The 10,141-nt window shown below is 33.0% G+C and overlaps 1 long non-coding RNA gene across 1 annotated transcript in view; it reads left to right on the top strand.

The window, feature by feature from the left end:
* The first annotated feature begins 3,819 nt into the window (after positions 1-3,819).
* LOC149030788 (uncharacterized) overlaps positions 3,820-10,141 on the top strand; it is a 144,300-nt gene continuing 137,978 nt past the window's right edge. Inside the window, exon 1 of the long non-coding RNA XR_016178369.1 lies at positions 3,820-4,823. This is a non-coding gene — a long non-coding RNA (uncharacterized LOC149030788). The remainder of the gene's footprint in view (positions 4,824-10,141) is intronic.

The following is a 10,141-nucleotide window of genomic DNA, read 5'->3' as shown; positions in this document are numbered from 1 at the left end:
TATTTGTAATAACGTCTTCACTACCACTAATGTTACGACTCACGTTTATAGTACAATGTTCCTTCTGTACATTAAAAGTAATTATGTTACTGATTTACTACATTAAGAAAATAGCTATTTTACATTTCTCTTAGCATCGTGGTACATTAACTCTAGTATATACTTAATTGAATCTTAACTAAAGAGATTTTGCACTTGAGTCTTGTAAAATGGATACGCGTCATTCTTCCCATTTCGTTTGTGGTTTGTCGCAACATAGGACAAGTATGAGACAAGCCTTGAAAAATTACCACGACGTCCACTAGTACAAAGGTTTCATTAAGAAACACTTTGTAATTTATTTTCGTACCTTTACTAACGTCGTTGCTTGAAACACGAACGACAACTCGAAGAAAAACTGTGTGACTGGACGTATTTTTCGTTCTAAATAACAAATATCGACAAATATTTTTTCTATTAAGTAATTATTCTTTCTTATTTCAAGTTGATTAATACATAAATGGTTTATTAATACTTCGTTGTTCTCAAGTAATTGTACGTATTTTTTTTTTAAGTTTCGATTTATAGTTTTTTGTAGTCAACAATTTTTCTTAACAAATATTTTAATTAAAAAATTAATTTTACTTCCTCTCTCTCTCTCTCTCTCTCTCTCTCTCTCTCTATTCATATGTATTTTTTGTTCATAAATAATCTAGATTTATGCAAAAAACAATATTGAATACTGCGTTAAAATAAGAAAGAAAATTCAATGCATCGATTTATTTTTCTTTTTCTTTTATACTGTTCGTCATTTCACAACGCATATACATTTCTATGAATATTAATTCGACTACAAACGGATCTCTATCTTCTAAAATCCTACGAAGCTGTATTTTCTATAACTGACAAAATTAAGTTCCTAGCGAAATACATTCAATAAAAATACGTTCAAAAGAAGCACGTCGATAGAAGAAAAAAATTAAATCAGATTGCTCATAGTTCGCCAATCGACAAAAGGGGAAATGACAATGAAAAAGAGAGATAGAGAAAAAGCAGTATTAATAAAACGTAATTTAACTCAATTGATCTTAATAAGTCGTATTTATCGCTACCCAGTTATTATGATCACATGAAATGTTATTTCTCTTTAAAATCCATTTCTATTTTTTTATAAACAATTTTATACTAACCGTTTAACATTATTCGAAATATCTGGAAATTCATGATGTTTATTTTCTAAATAAAATTTGAAGAAATAGAACAAATGTTCTTTCATCTTCCTTCATCTTCATATGTAAAAACACATGATCGAGTTTAATTGCTCGTCGGTTGATTGAATTTGATTAGTTTAATCTAAATGGTTGACAAGATGATGATGATGATGATGACGACGACAACGTCGACTTATTTTTATCGAACTTTATAAAGAACGGAAATCCGAAGGGCTCACAATAACGTTCATTGTCTGTATTCTATTATTGCTGAAGAGAAGAAAGCAAAAGCTGGTTATACTTCAAGTCACGTGACTCCAAAAGATGGGGACCAAGAGCAAAGAGAGTGAGAGAAACAGAAAGGCAGGACAAGTGAGAGAGAAAAAGAGAAAGAAACAGAGGCTGAGAGAGGGGAGGAGAAAGAAGAAATAAGCAAGCAATAGGTACGTTCAATTAATTCAGCCCTCGATTTTCAACATCTGTCTATCGAAGAGCAGACGCCAGAACGTGAACTTTAGAGTTTTAATTACTTATCCCACCCTCTTTCGACGCATGGCTTTTCGTGTCCTTTGTTTATCGTGTCACGTTTCCGATACATACCGCTATTTGAGTCAACAAAGTTAAAAAACAACGTATATATATATATATACCTATATAAATGTTTAATCAGTAAAAGAATTCAATTGAATTAAACGATTGTGTAAAAAGATGAAATATAATGAGATTTATTAATATAATAATTTGTAATAATAAATGAAGATTTATTGTTGATAAAAATTACATCGTAACTAATTTAAAGAGTAAATAAAAAAGAGAATTGCGTTTTAAAGTTTAATTATTCTATTTCAAAAACTTTCTAAATAAATTGTAATTAATTATTCTCAACACCCAACGAAATAGCAAAGTGGAAAAACAGGATGAAGAATATCAAAAGAATCTGGAGAAGTGTTTGAAGGTGTTTTTTGTTTCCTTCGCTTCTCGAATACATCCAATTTCAACGCCTTAAGTTGGAATAAATTATCGAGCTCTACGCGATTAGTTTAGACTTTCACGTTTGCTTGCAGCAGCATCTAAAATAATTCTACACAAAATCGGTCAAGTTTTCATACCAAAGAAACAGAAACTTTCAATAGTATGGATGATATGCATCACTTAAAAAAATTAAACGTTTATGTTATTAAATGAATATTATATTATGACGAAGTTTCTCTTGTTAATCTAATTAAAACGTATCGTTAACATATTTAATGGTATTGTTACAGATTTTATATAAGGATTACTTAAAAGTTGTTAAGTATAAAAATATTCAATATTGATCGTTTCAACTTGGTACAACTTGATACTACATTTGTATTTAAAACATACTGCATCGTTAACAGCTGTTACCATATACCTATTCACGTAAATAAGTAAATATATACTAATTATCTCTTCTGTAATGGATGTAGATTTCTTTCTTTATTACACGATGCAAGACCTCAACGAGAAACGAAACTATTGTTAAATTTCCCCTCTCAATTTTGTTCGTATACTATTTTTTTTATTTTCAAGAAAAACGCTTTTGTAACTTCCGTTCACGTTTATAGAATAGACCGGTTATTTCTTCTCTTTTTCTATGTCTGTGCCTCTCTCCCTCTTTTTCATACAAATCATAACTTGTACATAATGTATGTGTGTGTTTGTATGTGTATGTGCGACTAGAAGCATTGAAAGAAAAACACATTCTTATCTTATATAATACTTATAACCGTAGAAAAGATCTATAGAAGTAGTTTCATTTCTTTGAAACCAACTGTCCTTCGTGCTAGCATTCGCTTTCTACTTTTTTAAATAAATGGCTTCTATCAAAAAGTCTTTAATTGTTGTCACTGTGTGACCAAGGACGTAAATACGTCATGATTAGTTGAGATTTGTTAAAAACGTCCCAGAGGACACGCGATGATCGAAGAGTTTCAAAACGACCTGCGATTTGTTTCAAACTTGATGTTCAATTGAGTTTTAATATCGAAGGTATTCTATAAAAAGGAAAAAATAAACATTCGGGGGGGGGAGGAAAAGATTTATTTATATATTCTAATGTTACGATCAAAACTTATCTATTTAAAAATTTCAATTAAAGCTACGATTAAAGAAGAAAGTAATTATCGGATTCAATGTTAAAAAAAATAAAATAAAATATATAAAATGAAATGAAAAAAACAAATAACAACATAATTTCGTTTGAAATTATTTTTACAACAAATTCAACAGAAATATCTTCCATTACGTACAAAGAAACTAATTATTTGTAGAGTACCAATCAAAACGCGAACGGAACTCATCATCTTTCTCGTTAATCTTCTTGGATTTTCTCTTACTCCATTAGTAATGTTTCATTCTTCTTTCTTCTTCTTCTTCTTTTTTATTTTTTTATTTTTTAGAAAAAATTCCAAAAATTAAGATCTTAATAATGTTTAAAAATGTGTATACAGAAAATCGAAGCCACATCATGCACGCATATAGAATAATACTTTTGACAGAGGCTAAGTGAGAGATTTCTTCGAAGGCTCACAATTAGTACACCGGTCTACCGATAGGAGCGCATCGATCGCGAGCGTGAGGCTCGATCGACGCTTTACGTTCAGTCTTTCCGAGTCTCGTTTGCGCGTGGGTCGCGCGCGCGTCGCTTAACTTCCGCGCGTCTACGCGTTCTATATCCGCACGCGTTTTTATTCGCGCATTGTTTTATTGATAAAGACGTGTGTCTGTCTTTTATTATTTTTTTTCCCATTTCCGTAATAATCAAAATATTATATTATTCTCTTTCGACAAAATTATTACGAGTTTTACGAAGAACGGCAGAGAAAGAAAGAGAGAGAGAGAGAGAGAGATTAAGAGAGAGAGAGAGAGAGAAAAGGATGTTCAAAGTGTAATATTATTTCTTGTTTAAGTAGTGTGTTATGTGACAAAAAAAATATTTCTTTTAAAAGGATAGTAAAAAAAAAAAAAAGAAAAGAAATAAACAAAGATAGAAAAGGAAAGAGAGATAATAAAATATTCTATCTCTCCGTAGAAAATCTTCCTTTTCTTCTTGTTCCCTTTCCAAGGCCCTTCCCTTTTCCTTTCGAAAGTTTAGCGTCACTCTCCTTCGAACGATCTCTCTTTGTGTATTTAACGCAACACAAGACCACGTGATTTCGAGCGTTCCTTCTAATCTTTTCTTTTTCTTCTTCTCCTTCTTATTTTTTTTTCTTCCTTCTTCTCCTCTCCTCCTCCTCCTCCTCCTATTTCTTTTCTCTATTAGAACGATCTCAGCTCGAGGCTATGCGCTTTGGAGCATGAGGAGGTGGATAGTAGTACAATACGACCTATGACGGTGTGTGAGATAAGCCTGAAGCGAGTTTTTTTTTTGACAGAAGAAACGAAGTAAAAAAAAAAAAAAAAGAGATAGATGGATAGATAGAGTGCCAAGTTTTAGCCGAGTTTTCTTAGAGTTTTTCAACGGTCGTGCTTCTTGGTGTCCTCGCAGCTGGTGCGCGTGCAGCTTTGTTCCTTGTGAACAAGGAAGAAAATAAGGGTGAAAAAGAAAAAGACAGAAGAATAGGTCAAAGGATACTAAACTTTACTTGCACGGACTGCTTATATTCATTCAAGGTGAGTACTCCACCATAATATATTTAGAGTGAAACATTAACGATCTCGCAAAAGTGTGGGACTTAGATTTTGTTGCAACAATGCAACGATACTAAATAAAGAGTTAAGTGAAAGAGAATGACTGAACGGATAAAGGAGAAAGTTGAAAGAAGAAAGAAGTTTGGAGAAGTTGCCATTTATGGTAGTAACCGAATGGATCCTCTTCGGTTTATTTTGTTTTTCTTCTTTCCTTTTCTCTCTCATATTCTTTCCATCTTATTCCTTCTATCCACGATCTTCTCCTTGGTCGGTAAGAAAATGCCGTTTGAGGTTTCCTTGGGACACGCGAACAAGGAGTCAACTTCGAAGCTGGGCCTACCTTGCCTTGCTATTCCCGTGTCCGTGTCCGTGTCACACGAGGTCGTAACCCAACTCTCGATCCTACCTTCGCAGCGTGTGAACGGGACTACTTTGGAATGGAATCTCGTGCAGCATGTTGAGGGAAGACCCAAGCGAACAGATCTCTTCGTCTTATATTGTTCCCCATTTAATTTTCTTTTAGTCCTATTTTTCTTCTCAAGATCGAGACCTTGGTTCCATATGATACTCTGAAAATCTTTATGATCGACCGTTGAAACATGAACTGGAGATAGTTTAAAGACTTGTGCTGTTATTTAGCTTTTTGTTGAAACTAATGAAACGATGATAATTCTTAGCTCATTAAAGTTATTTCGAAAGATAATATTGAAATATATTTTTGTTTTTAAAAATATTTCCTCGAGTTATACCATTGTTTTATTTTTTTTTTTTTAAGATAACCACTAGTTCTATCGCAAGAACTTTTTTGTGTTGTCGGTATCCACTGAAACTAGTTTTTCTTTCTTTTTTTGTTCCGGAAAACATGGTCATTGTTAGCAGCATTGATTCTAAAACATTGTCTATTCTCATCGTTTAGAATATTAAAAAAAAACATTTTGATTTTTAACATTGTGTCAAATTTGATTTTTAATTTTAATTTTATTTTTAATATTTTCATTGGTTTTTTTTTTTTTTTTAACAGAAAGTAGGATAGTTCATTTTCGTTGGTTTGGTTAGTGCTTGTCATTCGTGTTTTTTGAATCTTTAAAATCGATTGCTATTCGATTTTGTTGATTGCTACGTGATTAGTTTTTCGTGTGTTCCATTTGTCGAAAGTTACGATGGGCAGAGGAAGAATTTCCTTGTGATCGTAGGTCGAGGTTAGGAAAGGAAAAAAGGTTTAGGTTTGTTGTAGGGTTGGTTCAAAAGGAAGTTACTTGCAAAGGTACCAATGAGAAAGAAATAAACTTTTCTTCCTTTCTACATATATATATATATATATATATATATATATATATATATATATATATATATATTATCCCTCTACTTGCAAATTGGCTTACCCTTTAATTTCATATTTACGTGACTACATTTAATCTATGGCTCGTTGAACAAGAGCTTGGATAATTTGATATTAAAAATTTCGTCTGTAGAAGAAAAAGAGAGAACATTCTTATTTGTTTTTCTGCATAGTAAGTAAGAATGTTAATTTAATTAGTATGCATTCTTTATCAAATTTGAATAATATTAACTCACATCACAAATGAACGTTAACAAAACTTGAATAATATAATAATCGTCTATGTAGAGGGAAAAAATAATAGATTACTTTAATAACTGATTTATATTTCAAATCATGCGTTGTGAATATAGGGATATATATACGTCTTTTCAAGTTATATTATGGAAATTCATAAATGTATTGAAATGCATCGAAATGCTTTTCATCTGGTGGATTACTGATATCCTTTGAATTTATAGCATAATAATATGCAACACCTTAGAAGATCTCGTGTTCTACTTAACGATTCGATGCAGTTAGCGTTAAGGGAGATACATGCACATATAAATCAACGAAGAAATGTGCGAGGAATAATCGAAGGAGTATAGCGAGCAACGAATCGTCACGGTCAACGATCTTTAAGATCGCGATCGAGTTGGTTCTGTACTCGTCCCCCTTGCTCTCGTCCCTTGCACAAAGTACTATCCGTCTTTCTCTCCTTCGACACGAGAAGAGGCGAACCGGATCCAGGCCCATACTCCGAAAGGCGACCTACGTTTGTATGTATACGTAATGTACGTATGTATATATCTTTGTTGAGTGCCTCTTCGTCGAGCTATGGTCGAGCTCTAACGAAAATTATCAAAAGAATTTAATATCGCCGCTTTTAATTTCCATTACGATAGCTAGGTCAAATCGATTAGTCTCTTTTTCTATATATATATATTATATATACATATAATATATATCGCTCTCTCTCTCTCTTGTTCTTTTTTCCTCTTGACGTAAAAATGATTCAACTAAAAGCTACGATAGGAGAGAGGATTCCTCTTGGGTCGTGCTAATATTTTTTCTCCGCTCGTTGAATCTTACTACATAGAAAAGGTAAAAAAAGGATCGGTGTTCATGGTAAGGATAATAAAGTTTCAAACCGATAGTCAGAAAGCATCCAACCAAACTCGCCCATAATTGGTCGGTTCACCGATTTTTCACCAACATTTGTCACATACGACCTATCGAACGATAACGCTTAATGGCGACACCGATCTCTTCTTTTCTTTGAGCTTCCCCTTCTTTCTTTTTTGGCAGATCGAATTTCTTTTACGACTTTTCACATATTCTAGCATCGTTATCCCGTCGACATAAATCAGCTTCGAACGTGACCCTTGGAGAAATGTTCAGTCGTCGTCTTCGTCGTCGTCGTCTTCGTGGTCGTCGTCTTCGTGGTCGTCGGTGTTGGTGTCAGGAGTGGTGAATGCATCCAATGAGAATGTGTAAAAGAGAAAGAGAGAAGATTCTATGCTAAGGTGAAGGCTTCGAGAAGAGATTCCTTTGTACACGTGATACCTTTATATTGTTACGATTTTTAGTTTCGATAATTTCGAGAGAAAGGATACGTTCGATATTTCCTTGTTCCTCATCCACCCTCTCTTTTTCTCGCTACATGAAACTAATCAAAAAAGAAAAATTAACAACGAAGGATAAAAAAGGGAACACGATCTTCGCGCATCATTATTTTTTCACATAGAAAGAAATATCACATGTTGAAAAATTCTTAGCTGATTCTCTCTCTCTTTCTCTTTTTCGTTGAAGTTTTGAAAATTTTACGAGAATACGAGCTTTTTTTTTTTCCTTTTACATAGATCGGCCAGGTCGCGAATGTGGTAATATTCGCTCATACGTCACGTTGGATTTTAACGTGTCCTTAGAGATATCTATTCTGAAAAAAGCTTTTGCCTTGAAGAGAAAGAAAGAAAGAAGAGATGAAAGAGGGAAAGAAGGTGGATTTTTTACAGGACGCAAAATCTCTATAAATCTGTCGCCGAAAGCTATGTACAGAGCGTAGATACGTGGCTGAAGAAACCGAATATGTGTCACAAGAGAAGATTTCAGGATATTTTGCGTGCGTATCTAACACCATAAATACATATATGTATTCTTTGTAATGTTGCTAAGAAAGATATTTTGTTTCTTGGATCAAAAATTCTATGATCGGATAAATATGATTCATTTTTATATTTTGTTGGAATAGTTTTGTTCGAAGGGATGATTTTGAAATGAATAATATGATAAACTTGTTTCGATTTGTGTTCAACGATGGATCAGTGATTTGTTAATTCATTTAATGTATTCGCTATTTAATAAGCATTTCATACTCCGATTGGATCATCTCGAAAAGCGTGTTTTAAGCGTGACGGTTATTTCGTATTGCATAAATGTAAGTATATAAATATGTATGAGTAACGTAATACACCATGAATTTAATCGAAGTAAATATTTTTCGAATATTCATGGCCATGACTAATATTTTTCTCCACGCGTACACTCATTCTTGCATGATGTTCATTTTCACAAATGACGGTCTCTTATTCATTATGAAATCTAATGTAGATTTATATTGATTTTTTTTTTTTTTTTATAGTAAAAAGTTATATATCACGTCGAAATCGAATAATTACGAGACATATTAATCTATTCCTTTTGCTAATGTATGAAGTATCTGTTTTAATCAAACATCGATGCTGTGATGATTAAAAATTATCTGGAAAAATGCTTCACTTTCCATAAGATGATAAAAATAGGAAAAAAAAGAGAGGGAAAGGATTCCTTCATAGATGAAGAGTAATCACTGACGCATAATTACATTGATATTTTCTTTTTTTTTTTTTTTCATTCATGCCGGAATAGTATCAACTTTCCGAGAAGAATCGTCTGACTCATTGCCTTTTAAAATCCATTCGGTGTCCGAACGTTCGTGCGTGTCGCGTCGTGAAAAGCAGCGGCTCGCAGCCACCGCTTCGTGTATTTTCTTTCTTTCGTTCTCTCTCCTTCTCTCTCTTTCTCTCTCTCTTTGTCTTTTTCTTTTCATCCACCGTTGACTACTCTCTCGACGTGTGTGAGGTAATGGTTCGTGTCACGAAGTTGAAAGAGAACGCTCTTCTTTCTCCTTTCCTCTTAAGGAGAAATGAGTCGTTTCTTTTTCTTTTATTTTCTCGTTCCGTTCTTCCAACTCTCGGTGACTTGTAAGCCATGCGCGCGAACGCCCGCGCGCATTTACCTTCTTATCTTTGAAGGGAATCGAATACGACGTTTTGTATTTACCAGTGCATAAGTCGCGAAGAACTAAACCGTATTTTCTCTACGTACTTATTTTTTTTATTTATTTACTTTTTTTTTCTTCTTCTTCTTCTTTTTCTTCTATATCCTCCTACACACTCTTTTCTTTATTTTCTTTTTTTTTTTTTAACCCTTTTATTTTTGGTCTTCGTCCAGAGTCAGTCTTTGAAAATAATTCAACGTTGAATGGTGTAATCGTACGAAGGAATAAAAATATTCCGTATCCCATATCGCACCAGCACAATTTCCCTCATGCAATCTCATACCATGGATAGGAGAAGGATGTAAAGGAAAGAAAGAAGGAAGGAAGGAAGGATGGATGGATGGATACTTGCTCGGATGGATAGATATTTCATGCCTTACGAAAGAAAATCCTGTAACAACATCTCAGCTTTTCATATGTATCAACTTTATATGTACATACATATATATGAAATATAATATATATATATACGTGGATGCATATACGTATATATGTATAAAGATATGTAGCTATTTCTTGAAAGAATATTTAACTTATCTACGTTTGTTCTTTCATTTGTTCACGTAAAATAATGTAGATCTTACAAAATTTGATTTTATAATACGAACGATGCTAGTATTTAATACGCAAACATATTTATGAACATATGTAAAAAACTTA

Source organism: Polistes dominula, unplaced genomic scaffold (assembly GCF_049000335.1).
Source record: "Polistes dominula isolate Pdom_NZ unplaced genomic scaffold, Pdom_raw_medaka contig_24, whole genome shotgun sequence".
Classification (NCBI taxonomy): Eukaryota; Metazoa; Arthropoda; class Insecta; order Hymenoptera; family Vespidae; genus Polistes; species Polistes dominula.
This window is presented reverse-complemented; position numbering and strand designations above follow the sequence as displayed.